Source organism: Medicago sativa, chromosome 7 (assembly GCF_051527215.1).
Source record: "Medicago sativa cultivar Bolivia chromosome 7, Bolivia_mono, whole genome shotgun sequence".
Lineage (NCBI taxonomy): Eukaryota > Viridiplantae > Streptophyta > Magnoliopsida > Fabales > Fabaceae > Medicago > Medicago sativa.
The window spans coordinates 18,190,410-18,204,837 of NC_140755.1; the positions used below are offsets into that span (position 1 = coordinate 18,190,410).

At 33.2% G+C, this 14,428-nt stretch overlaps 1 long non-coding RNA gene across 5 annotated transcripts; it reads right to left on the reverse strand.

Annotated features, from left to right (window-relative positions):
- Positions 1-222: 222 nt before the first annotated feature.
- On the reverse strand, positions 223-7,332 carry LOC146904746 (uncharacterized). Of its 5 annotated transcripts, XR_015018768.1 has the most exons (6): positions 2,659-6,465; positions 2,522-2,576; positions 1,191-1,511; positions 1,034-1,100; positions 835-922; positions 223-585 (listed from the first exon to the last, which is right to left on the reverse strand). It is a non-coding gene; the product is annotated as an uncharacterized LOC146904746 (long non-coding RNA). The 5 variants fall into 5 exon arrangements; XR_015018769.1 differs by lacking the exons at positions 2,522-2,576; positions 2,659-6,465 and adding an exon at positions 6,473-7,332; XR_015018765.1 differs by having other exon boundaries at positions 1,191-2,576.
- Positions 7,333-14,428: the final 7,096 nt, after the last annotated feature.

The window sequence follows — 14,428 nt, forward strand, 5'->3', positions numbered from 1 at the left end:
TATTTGACTAGTTTATATTTCCCAGATGTAAATAATTTCGTTCAAAAGAGATAACTCATGGGACAATTATTGATGTCTTAATTTTTTTTAAAAGCAATTAACTCCTTCAAAATAAGCTATAATCAGTTGATTGAAAATAACTTAAATGCTAATGACTTAAATTAATCCATATTTGTTCAGATGCTGCAAAATATAAAGACATCAAGTGTAATGAACTTAAAATTGCAGTGGAAAGTTTCAATAATATTGATGTGAAAGAAGATCTCTAATGGATCAATTACACGGAATGAAGATAACAGAAAGGTACAGAAAGAAAAGATGTTACAGAGAGGAGCAGAGAATAACATAGAGAATGAATGAGATTATCACAATCTCCTTTTTCCCTTGGCCTTCTCTTATTTATTATGAGTCCACATGTCTATTTCCTATATCAAGTGGGTCTTCCCATGAACAAGAGAACATCAATAATGCATGACTCAATCTGGAACCAATGTTCACCATCTCTCCACTGTGAGCATGTCAAATGAGTTTCTCCTTTGTGAGTCCAGAAAGGTATTGTTAATGCTATTGCTTCATGGTACTTCTCTGTGCAATTACACATTGTTGAAATAAACATGTCAATGTCATCAACCTTGAAAGCAAACACGCATTCTTCAAATGACATCTTGGCATGGATTTGTAGCAAATAGCCATGTATCCAAATAAGATAACCAAAGGGACGAGTAATTAGAGTGGAAGAGCAACTATAATCACCAAAGACATGTTACATATAACTGACAGAATAAAGAGTACATATAAGAGGGAAACAATACTTCAAAACATGTATTAACAAACCTGAAAAGGGAAGGATGGTAGGCTTAGCCATTCTTGTATTATAGAAGAGTTGATAGTTGTTTCCACACTTCTCCACTTGTTAGCACTCCTGGGACACCAAAGAAAATAGCTATTCAGATATTGCAACAAAACAAAATACATTATTCTGCTCATAATAAGCATAAAGGTAAAAAAATAAGTTCAAAAAGAAAGCATTTACCACCAATTTTCAAAATGTATTTTCCCTTCCTTTCTTGTACAACTGATGTATCAGTTCCTTTAGTTAGCTGTTCCATTTTGTTGAGCAATTAAACCTCTATAAACCAGATTTAACAATATGAAATTATACTTGAAAATTAAAAAACTGATGTATTTACCACTAATAAGTTTTCCATAGCAATATGTCCTTCAACTCATATAGTCCCTTATAGCCAAAACAAAATCAATCAATGCTTCTTTTCTAAATCCAATTATATAAATAATAGACTTATACTTGAAAATCCACTTATCAATCTTGTGAGGATATTAAGATACATCATCTACCACATCCTTCTTATGGAGTTATTCGAAAAAAATATTTTGATATCCTGTGATTTCAAAATCTCAAAAATACTCCACCAAACTATTACTTAATTGATAACCATACTCTCTTAGAATTATTATACTGCAATCTACTTCCTTCCACGACACTACCACTCCTGCACGGAAATAATTAAAACTAGATAACACAAAATTCAAAATAAAAATATCTAATAATATATTAGATATATATATATATACACACACACACACACATACACACGCACACACACACAATTTCTCCTTCATTCCCACAATATCTACACAATTTTACTAATAGAATTTGAGCAACTGCAATAACTCAAAAATCACAACTAGTAATATTCATATAGATTATTAGAGAGAGACACTATGAAGAACTTTTCATATTTTACCAAGTTTCAACATTGAACCAAGAAGATATCTTTGAGTGCAATCAAGAGAGTGGGATAAAGTTGAAAGAGAGTCTCCTACCATGTTCTATGACTTGTAAATAACCAATGACAAATAGAAGGAGTTATTGGTGGCTCACGGAAAACAGGAAGAATTATAGAGATTGAAAAAGGAATAAACAATCCTAAGAGGGTCTTGATTGTGAAATATCCCAGGTTCATAATCACAATTACGAGTTTACGACTCTATCAATATCCTTTGAAGTCATTTAAACATCCTTTTAAAATTACGTAATTCTCTAAAAAAATACATCTACTTCGTTTAGGCACCACCAACAATCATATTCATACGTTCTGCCTAACATATAATTCCAAATATATATTGAAGTTTCAATATCAAACACCTGCCCCTTTATATTTTTCCAATCAAACTAAATGCACAGTACATATAAGCAACAATAGTACATTATCACAATGGTCTCACACCAGTTCAGAAAAATATGCGCCAAAGCCGATATTAAATTATAGAAGTAATTCATATCCTAATATTTGCAATCTCATAAAATTATCTGCATCACTGCCATAAATTGCCTAAGCACTTTGCATCAGCCAATTTTGTCACGGCAGAGTGCCCCAATAGGAAAGAAAGAAAAAAATTCAATTTGATTTAGGAACAACCGCATAACCCAAAATTTGCACGAATCTAAGATTACCCCATAACAAAAGGATTCTTTAATAATAAAATGGAAACCCCTTACATATATTTGGGAATTGTTCAAGTTCTGGAAATTGAAACTCTCCCTCTCTTTGTTCCTTAAACAAATTAACGCACTCAAATCAAATAAAGCCAAGTGAGATTTTGAAGTGTACTGTATCAATAAGCATCAAAACATACCTTGATTCACGGTGGCGTGAGGGCTTACCGCCGTCAACGAAGTTCGTTATCGAAAAGCTCCTTGTGTGGTGGTTTCTTTCTTTCAGTCAACGATAGGCGTAAAATAAGTGTGTGAGGGCAATAGAGGCGGTAAGACAATGGATCTAGGGTTCATCAGTGAAGTGGTGGGTCGATAAAGGGCGATAAAGTTCGACGAAGATGGAGCTGTGAACAGAGAGAAGCAGATCGATGGAAACAAGAGGAGTTGTTTTACATGAAGGAACAAGAGAAGCAGATTGATGAAAATCAGAGTGAAGGAACACTCACGGCGGAGAGAAAATGGAATGAATGGGTAAGGAGAAATGGAAGAGAGAGAGTTGGAGTCAAAAAAGTTATGTTTGTTTTTTAGTGGGACCCACATTGCCACATGTCATTTTTTTATGTGGGTGTAGGAGTGGTATTGCCACCTATGGTGGTATACCTATCAGGACTCTTTAATTTAAAGGAAGTGGGCAGCCGTCTCCTACCATTTAGTATATCACTTTTTTAATACAAATTTCGGATGGGATGAGGAAATGCTATTTCCCACGACATGTGGAAGGCCACGATGAAGTGAATATTTCTATCACAAATATATATATACTACCTCCGTCCCTAATTATAGGGCCCTTTTGAAAAAATAACGGGAATTAAGATAGTGGATATTTGTATTAAATATGTTTGTAATTACTATTGTTTTTACAATTTTATCCTTTAAGAGAGAGAGAGTTGGTTTATGTTTTCAACATGTTATTTATTGCTGAGGGAAGAAAAAGATGTATAATAAATAGGGGCATGTATGTAAAGAAATAATTAATGTAGTTGGAAATAGCAAAGGGGTCTTATAAAAAGGGACAATTTTTTTTCTCAAAAGGGTCTTATAATTAGGGACGGAGGTAGTATTATTTAGAGTCAGGATCCGTTGACAACCGATTTAGATGATTTTTTCATGAGATCGATCCCATATGAGTTTTTCATGAGATCGATCCCAATTTGAGAAGCTAGTGAAACTAGGGTATTTTAGATGAGTTTTTTTACTACCGAAGGGATTTTTGGTGTCGAAATTGAAACAAGTGAGAAGAAACATCATTTCAAAGGAATCTGATTTTGAATTCTAGCATATGATTTCAATTTATCACATAAAAAACCCTTTAAATTGAGTAGAAACGTGATTTCATGGAACTTTGGTGTGTTGATGTCAGATGGAGTATAAAAAGAGTAGCAATCAGATGAGTTGCGGGAGAAAAGATCACACAAATTAATTTAGCAAATAATTACTGACCATTAGATTAAACAAAATAAACGACTCAGATTTGGTATCAACGGATCCTGACTCTATTATTTAATAACAGGAGCGTTTAGACGAGCACGGTTGCGTTATTGCGTATAAATTATGACATTGATTTTTATGAGATTTTGATTAAAATTATAAAATATATAATAAATATTTTGCATTTTCATATTGCAACAAATTATACACCAACAATATAACAAATATAATGTGAGAATAAATGTGAGAATTTTGAGGCGGTATTCATTAAAGAGTTATTGTCTGGTCGGGGCGTTGTGGATTCATGACTGTTTTTGGATGTTGAAAAATTCATTGTGTTTGTGAAAGAAATTAGTCTTGCAAGGGAGGAAACTCAAATAGCATTCTTGAAAGGAAATTTTAAGCCTTCCAACGGGTTGATTAAAGATCCTAGTTGAATTGGTGAAGATTTAAGTGACAGTGTTGATGTTTCTCGTGAAAAACTCGGTTTCTTTGATGTTTCCACTGGAGTGGTGATTTCAAAGCGGAAAAATGGTTAGTTTATAAGGACCAACCGTTTTCTTATCATAGTGGCATGTGACAGTTTTTTGTAAGGGGCTGGATGAGGAGGTGACAAGAGGAATCATTGCCAATGATAGACATGTTTCCTCTTATGACGGACACCTCCAAAAGACCATTTGAGCTTCCTCTTATATGTTTAGATGTGGACAAGTAGAGTATCGTATACACAAGAATTGTCGTTCCTACTAGGAAATTCGTGTTACTTATTTGAAAAAAATAAAACAATAAATAAAAATAATAAAAGAAAGAGATAAAGGGGTTTTGCAATTTAGTTTGTTTACGCACAACAAGAGTTTATGAGTAAACTGTTTTGATTGCAGAATATTAGCGCGGGTTACGATTCTTTGAATCCCCTTTATACATTTGTTGGAATTAATTAAAGGTCAAGCATTATTCAGATATTGGGTTTAGGTCTTCTATTTAAGTGATGAGTTCGCGGGGTTTTTTTTCCTACTAGCTGTCGAGTTGCACCTACATATCACGCAAAGGTTATACACGCACTACGGTATAGGAACGTAAATCCTATAGGGTCCGTACAACTTCGTAAGGATTATTAGAGAAGGTCCTTACTCTCCCAGAGGTAATTTAAGCATAGACTTAAATTAGGGTTTCTAAATTCATAATCCTCCTAAAGGTTCACTCATGTATGAGTCTTAGAAGTTCATCAACATGCTCTCTGTCTCGGTAGTTCTACGAACGAGAAATCCTATCTCGTCTATCTTACCAACCATGAAATAAGAATAAAGTTATTATGCTAATTCAATCTCCGTTGTTACTACTATTTCCCCAATTGTTGTTATTTCGTTATCTTAGTTACTTCTTGAATCGGGTAGGTTTTCACCAATAATAGGTATGCCGCTTTCATAAGTACAATTATCTAAATGTTGGTTCACTTCATATGAAGTAAAGAATTTGCATAATATAATGAAATGGCATTCATAAAATAACTGAATAAAGAACTTAAATTAAATAATCTAACAAATAAAATAGAGGTTCAACATAGAATTCTACCCTAATAAGGTTTAGTTACTCATGGTGTCGCGTCATTTTTCGGACGGTCGAAGACCACCTTTTTGATTTCACGACTGAACATTTAATTCTTTTCGAAAGAAAGTGGAAAAAAGTTCAAATACCACGTTTTTAAGGGATTAAGGGTTCGGGGGTTGGTTATATTTAGGGAAGGTGTTAGGCATCCTAAATATTCGTAGTACTCTACGAGAACCTCTTGATTTTATTTAACTTTTGTGTTATAAACTTGCTTGCTTTAAAAGGAGGAATTTGAAATGATAAAAGAAAAGAGAGACCTAAATTATCTACATTTTTATTGATTTGGAAGGAAGCATATCCTCTGCCTACGTACCCGTGAAGGATCAAAACCTCGTAGTTCGGGGTTGCAAAAATGACGTTTGATTTGTTGAGTGCTTTTTAATTGTTTTTTTTTTAAAGAGGTTTTAAAATAAATGGCAAATTGGAATTTGTTTGTGTTTTTTATATTAAAGAAAATAGACTCAAAATAGAATTAAAATTGATTGATGTTTGATTAAGAAATTAAAATAAAATGACGTTCGCTTGATTTAAGATCAAGGTTTGTTTATGAAAATATTTTTGTGTTTTGACATATTTGCATGTTTTTGTTGTTTTTGAATAATACATCAAAATTAAACTAACGGAGCAATAAAATAAATTCGCGTGGACTTGTAGTGACGTCGGATCACAACATAGTCCCTAATAACGATACATTCTAAACAATTGCAATAAAAAATAAATAACATTCTAAACATATGCGATAAATAACAATAATTTAAAATGCATGCGACAACTTATAAATAATAAAATAAGATGCGAGCGACAAATAAAATGCATGATAATGAAAATAAAATGACATACTAGAAAGTAATAAAATAGAAATGCATGAGAATAAAAATAAAATGCTAGAGAAATTAAAACGCATGAAAGAAAACAAACCTGGACTGCAACGGGGTGCAGCAAGCAAATTGGGGGTGCAGACAGCAAGTAGAAACCAGAAACAGCAGTTGGGCTTAAGAGCAAATTCGGTGGGCTAGGGTCATCATAGACTGGGTACGGATCAAGCTATTGGAGCGGGTCAGGTGGGTTAAAACCCGGTTCGGTTTAATCATAATATAAAAACGTTTTTGCTGGTTTTTCTTTCATTTGAAACAAAAATCCTCTCTCTCTCTCATCAAGAGGAACAGCCGCCCTCCTCAAGATCTTCATCTTCTTCCTTTGTCCGACGTGGTGACCGGTGGTGCACCACCACGCCGGAGTTCCAAAACTCCACCAAACTTAAAACCTTTGATGTCTTTCAAACCCTCTTTTCTTCCTCTTTTCTTTACCTTTAGCTTCGAATTCTGTTTCCTTTCCTTCTTTGATTTCGAAACTGTTTAGGTTGTTGTGATTGGGGGGTTTGTTGATGATTTGAGCTTCGGTTTATGTTGTTGTTTAGTCTGAAAGCTGCTGGCCGATTTATGTGTATGAATTTGTGTATTGAATTCGGCTGTGTGGATTTGGTTATGATGAATTTTTGTGGTTTTGACTGTTGTTTGGTGATAGGTTTTGAGGGCTGCGTGATTGCTTATTGTGCTGTTGATGATGAGGTTTTTATTGTTTGTAATCGATTTGGCTGGATTGATTGGGTTTATGTGAAGTGTTGGGATTGAATTTGGTGATGATGATGCTTGCTGGTTTGATGTATTTGGTTATGTATGAGTTGTTTGTAACGTGATGCTATGCGTGTGCAATCCCCCCTCTGTTTGTGAATTGTGGTTTAATGCTATAGTGCTGGATCGAGGACAGCGCAAGATGGGCAAAGTCTGTGGAACGTGAGTCTGTCTGCAGGATTCGCATGTGCGTGATGGGCGTGAGAAGACTGACGGAGGCATGGGTAAAGGATGGGATCAAGGACATAGGCGTGCTTGCTTGGTTCCTCATGGGCTCAATGTTAAAATAATAATAATACTTTTAACAATAATAATAATAATAATAATTAAACAACTTAAATAAAAAAAAACAAAATAATAAATTAAAAAGAAAGTTATAAAACGAAAATCAAATTAAATTAATTAAAAAGAATTTAAATAAAAGATGGAAATTAAAACTAAATAATAAAAGATAAAAAAAATCGATTGAAAAGTCAAAGACTAATCAGCGTCAAAGGACATGTGTCGGTGTATGAATGCATGATCCACTGGTCAAAATTTGGGGTATGACACATGGTAACTAATGATAAATTACAAAAAGAAATAAAACATGCCCTAGAGACATAGAGTGAGGAGAGATCCCTTGATGCTCTCAATGCTTGCCTTCCTCTTGAACCACTTAGTTTTGAATTAAAAATTTATATGAGGAGTTTAGAGGCTTGGATTGCACTTGGGTTTGGGCTTGAAAAGTGGGCTTTTCCACTTAAAAGTCAGAAAAATTCGTTCTCTGCTCCCAGCATGCCCGAGGCGCATGGCTAGGCGCATAGGCCTATTTTTCCATGCCCTGGGCACATGGCTCATGCCTCACGGGTAAGGATCATTCACGGGGCACATGGTTGTTGTTTTCTTACACGTAATCGCCTGTTTTTTTTGTTCTATGGGTGTTTTCTTTCATATAAGATGTCTTGAGACTTGGGAACATAATTCCTCCCTTTGTAATGACATTAGAGACCTCTTCAATCTTCAATAATGATCTTCACAAGTCTTCAAGATATTTTTTTGTTTTGCCGAATTTCTTGATTTCTTATTGAATCACATCAAAACATCCTAGAATTGCTATGTTTTGTGGAAAATATAATTACGTGACTCAAATAGATGATGGCCTATCATCCGGACCCCAATCCCTCAAAGTTGTTTGACTAAGTGTAAGTATATATTGTCCAAGTTATAGTATAGAAAAAGATATCGATCTTGATGACACCCTGTCATTACACTTTTAGTAGGCATTTTTATGTAATTTTAGGTGATATTCATTGTAATTCATGGAGCTGCAAGCCAGAAAAAGACCAAAAATCTGAAGTTTGAAGATTAGAGTTCGGCCACCGAATTTGCTGCTAATTCACAACTTGTGGCTTCGACAAAAATCGGCTACCGAATGGTGTGGCTCGGCCACCGAATTTCTGTTGTGGGCAACATGTTTTTACAGCTCGGCCACCAAATTCTGAAACACAGTGGCCGAATTTTGCAGGCCTATAAATAGAAAAGTGCGTTTTTGGATTACGGGTTCATGATTTTGGAGACCTAAAGGCATATTTTGGAGCCGAAGCTTTGGAAACTCATAGTCTGTTATCAATTCATGTATTCTTGTTAGTTATCTTCTACTTTAGCTATGAGTAACTAATTCTTTTGTGGTTGAGACTTAGATGCATTTGTTTGCAATTTTATGGGAACCCTAGTTTGTTGAACTCCTTTGAATATCAATGAATGTCTAGTTTTTATTCATATCATCTTGTGTTTAATGCTTTTTGTATATTTATTATGGACTGCTAACCCTAGCTTGATAAATATACCGATTGATCCGAGAAATAAAATTACCATTAACCCTGGCTTTTAATTCTAAACTAGATGATTTGTTTAGCCTAAGTAATTAAGCTAGAGATAGACAATTATTATGTTTTGACATAGGCAATTATTATGTTTTGACATAGGGATTAACGAACTATTAAAACCTGCAACGGTTTCGAACTCGCTTAAGAGATTAAGGTGTTGTCACTTGCGGGGAGAATTCTAGGTCATGAGATTGGGTAGAATTAATATGTTAATCTGTCGTTGAACTAGATAGTTATTGATTGAATTAGGAGTGTAAATTACCATAAGAGAACTTCAGAGGAGTCGAAATTCTTAGCCATATTTCTCTCTAATTTCATAAAACCAACCGTTATTGCTTTTTAATCAATTTATTTTACAAAACCAATTCAACTGCCTAGGGCAACCCTAAATTTAGTACATCCTATTTTATAACAATAATGCTTAGTCGAAATTAACAACGGTCCTCGTGGATACGAATTTTGTTATTACTTCGATTGAATTTGGTACACTTGCCAAATATATATCGTATCTCACAACGACTGGATCGTTATAGCTTCATATAACTTTTTTGCAATAAACTTGTTTGCAAGGAAATAAACTAAATCATTTGGTGTCTCAAAATAATATAAAGTTTAAAAGAAATAACAATTAAAGAAATCAGTTAAAATAGTTTAGAAGCTCTCAAAGGTAAAAGCATGGTTGTGTGATTCTTTCTCTCCGACACACCATTTTGTTGTGGAGAATATGTGACTATTAGTTTTCGTTTGATAACTTCGTCTTCACACAATTTATCAAATTTGTGGGAGTTGTACTCTTTACCATGATCATTTTAAATAACTTCAATATATTTTGTTCTTTGTTTTTCGGCAAAGGTCTCAAATTTTTTGAATATTCCTAAAACTTATGATTTTTCTTTCATAAAGTAAACCCAAGTCATTCTACAAAAATGATCAATGAAGAGGATGAAATACTTGGTGATGTGTAGTGAGGGTGTTATCATTGGTCCACTTACATCAATGTGTATCAACTCCAGCAACTCCTCAATTATCCAAGTTTCCCTTGTTTGAAATGTCAATAAGTGTTGCTTTCTGAGTGTTGGAGATCTCTCATCATATTCCTCTAACATAAGCTCTTCAACGCTTGAGTGTTGAATTGACCAAATCTCTGATGCCATGGCCATGAATCTTAACTTGGACTTCCAAGGCAATGTAAATAGTATATTTGAAGCTTATTAAAAAGATTATATTTCTTTTCTTCACTTTTAATTTGGCTATCTCTTGCCTTTTGTAATCGTTGTCATATATTGAGCATGTGACTCCCTCAAAGTGTATAGTATATATCCTTTCTCCATCATTTGATCAATACTTAAAATATTTTCTTTATGATTTGGAACTAGTAAGACATCTTGACGAATCTAGTAGCTTTCTTAGTCTCCACCATCACAATGCCTTTGCCTTTAGATTCCATGATCGAGCCATTCGAACCTTTACTTGGATAGAGTCAGCAATATCCTTTAGGATGCTCTCATCTTTGGCCATGTGCTTGTTGTACCAATTTGAACTCAATTCATCATTGGAATCTTGGGTAGCATAAAAAACTGTGGTTTATAGTCATGTTGGTCATTCTGACACTCATGCTCTATAATGAAATTTGCTTGACGTTTATGTTTATGCAGTAGTTCTCCTCCATATATCCAAATTTCTTACATTGTCATCATTTTGGTTTCCCTCCGCATCAATAAACTTTCTCGGCGTGATATGTCTTATTGCATATGCCATATGGAGGATACTCATCTTGATTTTTCTTTGAGAAATTTCTTCATACCTAGAATTTTCTCCACTTATTTTTTTTGTGCATCATATTTCAACAGTTTTCCTCTATTATAGTTTTGCCTTCGTTACCAATTAAGTTTTAGATAGTTTGTGGTTGTTGTCTCTCAACCTCTTTTTCATAAGTTTAGGTATTTAAAATATCTCAACCACAAGGCATATTTTGACAATTTTTCAAAAGAACAGGATGACTGGAAGATGTTTTTAACAAACAATATTTTAAAGAAAGCTTCAAATGAAAAATTCTTTTGAATAGTTTATCTTAAAATTTCATTCTAAATATTTTATCACTAGCTATAACTTTTTTTGGATGATAAAATTAAAAAAAACCATCTCTAAAATAAGAAGCTAATTCAAATAGCTTTTCATAAAAATTATTTTTGAAATATGTTGTTTTAAAAAAATATGTGATTTTTACAAAATGTAAAATCTTTAACAATGAATATTTAAGTTAGCGAATGTCAAAATCTTTTTTTTTTTTTTTTTTAACTTATAACAAATGAGTTTGAAATAACTTCTACTATTTTTGAGTAAATTTTCAAAAAATCATTTTTAGAAATAAAAAGGAAAATCTATTTTTTAAAATCTATAACATATTAGAGATATGCTTTAAATTTATTTTGACTTGTTAATACTTCCTACTTCAGGTTATGTTGAATTACTTGAAGGATTATGATGCAAAGCTCAACGGTAAAGTACAAATCTTGGATGAATTCAGTTTTTCAAATTGATGGAAAATTTTACTTGCACATCTGGTTAAACATTACATTGTAATACACAGTTTATTGAAAAAATGAATAGCCATAAAATTAGATTATGAAGTCCCGTTGAGGAACGTGGAAGAAATTCTAAGTTTAAAAGTTCAGTACAACATAGGTGAATAGAAGGAAAACATTATCCTAGACTAGGAGACCCATTGAGGTCATGTACCGTAGCTTGAGAGTATCCCAACGTATATTAATCAACTCATGAATATTGCAAAAGGCAGCATAGGATTTTGTTTCATCAAGTAGATTTTTTTTTTTTTTTTTTTTTTTTTTGTATATCAAAGAATGATAACCTTTCATCTGTTTTCAACCATAATATATTTTAGAGATAAATAAATAGATGAAAAAGGCGAAACAATCATAAAATATAAAAAGGAGTTTATCTAGATCAAATTAAGAGACTGAGAGGAGACTAAAAACTTGGCCTTCAAATCAAGTTGATGAATATTCATGTATGCTATTTTGAGGTGAAGTTGGTTACTTCAAAAAAAAAAAAATTTCTACATTAGCTAGCGGTCACTTCTCAAAGGAGTTTCACTTTCTGATTCAAATCGTGGCATTTCTGCTTTGCTCTCCATTCATGATCTTTCAATACTACAAATGCATTAGAAAAAAGGTCATAATATATGAAATACTCCCTCCGTTTCAAAATGAGTGTCGCTTTAGCCAATTGCACACATATTAAGGAATGGAATAAAGTAGTCAAATGTCATAGCAATTTTACCAAATTATCCTAATCAACTATTGGTTTGTTTTTCATTAAAGAAAAAATAATACTTTGGAAGTAGTGTAACATAGTATTAATTGAAGGGTATAATTGAAAAGAAAAAGTTATTATTGCATTGGAAACTGAAAGCGACATTCATTTTGAAACAAATTTTTTTGGCTAAAACGACACTCATTTTGAAACGGAGGGAGTAGTACTCAAAACGTAGCTATCTAATATTTACATTGAGTTGGGGGATTGGATTATCATTAGGTTTCTTATTAAATAAGTTAATAAGTGTCTTAAATTAGACAAGTGAAAATACGTAATTTTGAAACTTATCGGTTGCCAGATGATCTTTTGGTAATAAAATTGAAGTCTAGTTTTTGCTAATATCCGTAAACTTTGTGATTAATAATTGGTTTAAATGTGTCATTAGTCTCTGCAGTTACACCATTTTTTGGGTTTGGTCCCTGCACTTTTTTTTGTTTGGTTTTAGTCCTTGCACTTTATAAAAAATTTGGCTTTAGTCCTTGCCGTTAGTTAGCCGTTAAAAAAAAAGGTTAAAATTAACTGAGTGCCACGTGGCCCAATTGTTACATGCCATGTGGCACATCAAAAAGAAATATTTACAATTTTAATTAAATAAAATAAACCAATTGATTTATAATTTGTTTTATTATTATTATTAGAGCTTACTGTTCATCATCCCCTCCAATCCCACAAACACTTTCATTTCATTGTTCTGTTCCGAATCACTCACACTTCCTCAGGATACCCATCAATTTATTCATCAATTTTTACCATTATACCCATCAATTTCCACGTTTCCCTTTCATTGTATCGGAAAAAACTAACCATTCACCCAACCGAACAAAAAGCACTCTACAATGTTCTCAACTCCATCAACCCAGATTTCCCATGGACTACTCGCTTCCCCGGCGACCTCTGTCGCTTACCACCACCCGACATCGTTTGCCGTTACTCCTACTTTCGTTTTCTGAAGTTTCTAGTAGTAATTTTTGCGAACATGAATTGAAGCTCAAATTAAAGTCAGCTCTGAAAATTGTATGGATGGGATGAGATGCGTGTGTTATAATTGCTTTCCTTTACAATCCAACAATGTTAATCGTACTAGAGTAATTTGTTTTTGGAAATTGGAATTGAAAGTTAGAGAAGGTTAATAATAGTAAAGATGGGACTCTTGTATAATTTGGTGTTGGGTGGGTTGTGTAAAGCCAAGAAAATAAAGGATGCACGGAAGGTTTTTTTTTTTTTCCTGGGTTGGATTGGGATTGATGCGAAGAAAGGAACAACAGTAAGCTTTAATAGTTATAACAAAACAAATTATAAATGAATTGTTTTATTTTATTTAATTAAAATTATAAATATTTCTTTTTGATGTGTCACATGACATGTAACGATTGGGCCACGTGGCACTCAGTTAATTTTAACCTTTTTTTTAACGGCTAACTAACGGCAAGGACTAAAGCCAAATTTTTTATAAAATGCAACGACTGAAACCAAACAAAAAAAAATGCAGGGACCAAACCCAAAAAATGGTGTAACTGCAGGGACTAATGACACATTTAAGCCTTAATAATTTGAGAAGGCTATACCAAAAATGAGATCACTATTTTGCGTTTTCATTTGTTTATTGAATTTCAGCTTGGACTCATTGTAGGTTGAGAATCAAACTCGTTAATGAACACAATGGATAAAAAGAAATATCCTTTTAAGATAGATTGGTTGAAGTGGAGAAGAAAGAATGCGAACTAAAAGTAGAGTGGATGAAGTTATCTTGAGGAGAAAAGAGAGAGTGAATTTAACCATAGTGATTCTTGAGAGAGTAAATGGAACTTATAAGATTAGAGACGGAGAAACAAGAAATAGGGTACATCAAACCATGAGATGTGAGGTCTATGAAGTTGATTTCCTACAAAATAAATCTAATTAATATTGTTTTATGCAGGGTACATCATAAAATAAATCTAGGTCCATTCTGATTCTCCAAAGTTTGGATGATTTATGTTCTTCAAATTCATTTTACCTCCACATCTTGTAGAAGAAAGTCTAAGCAGAAAAGGGTGCAA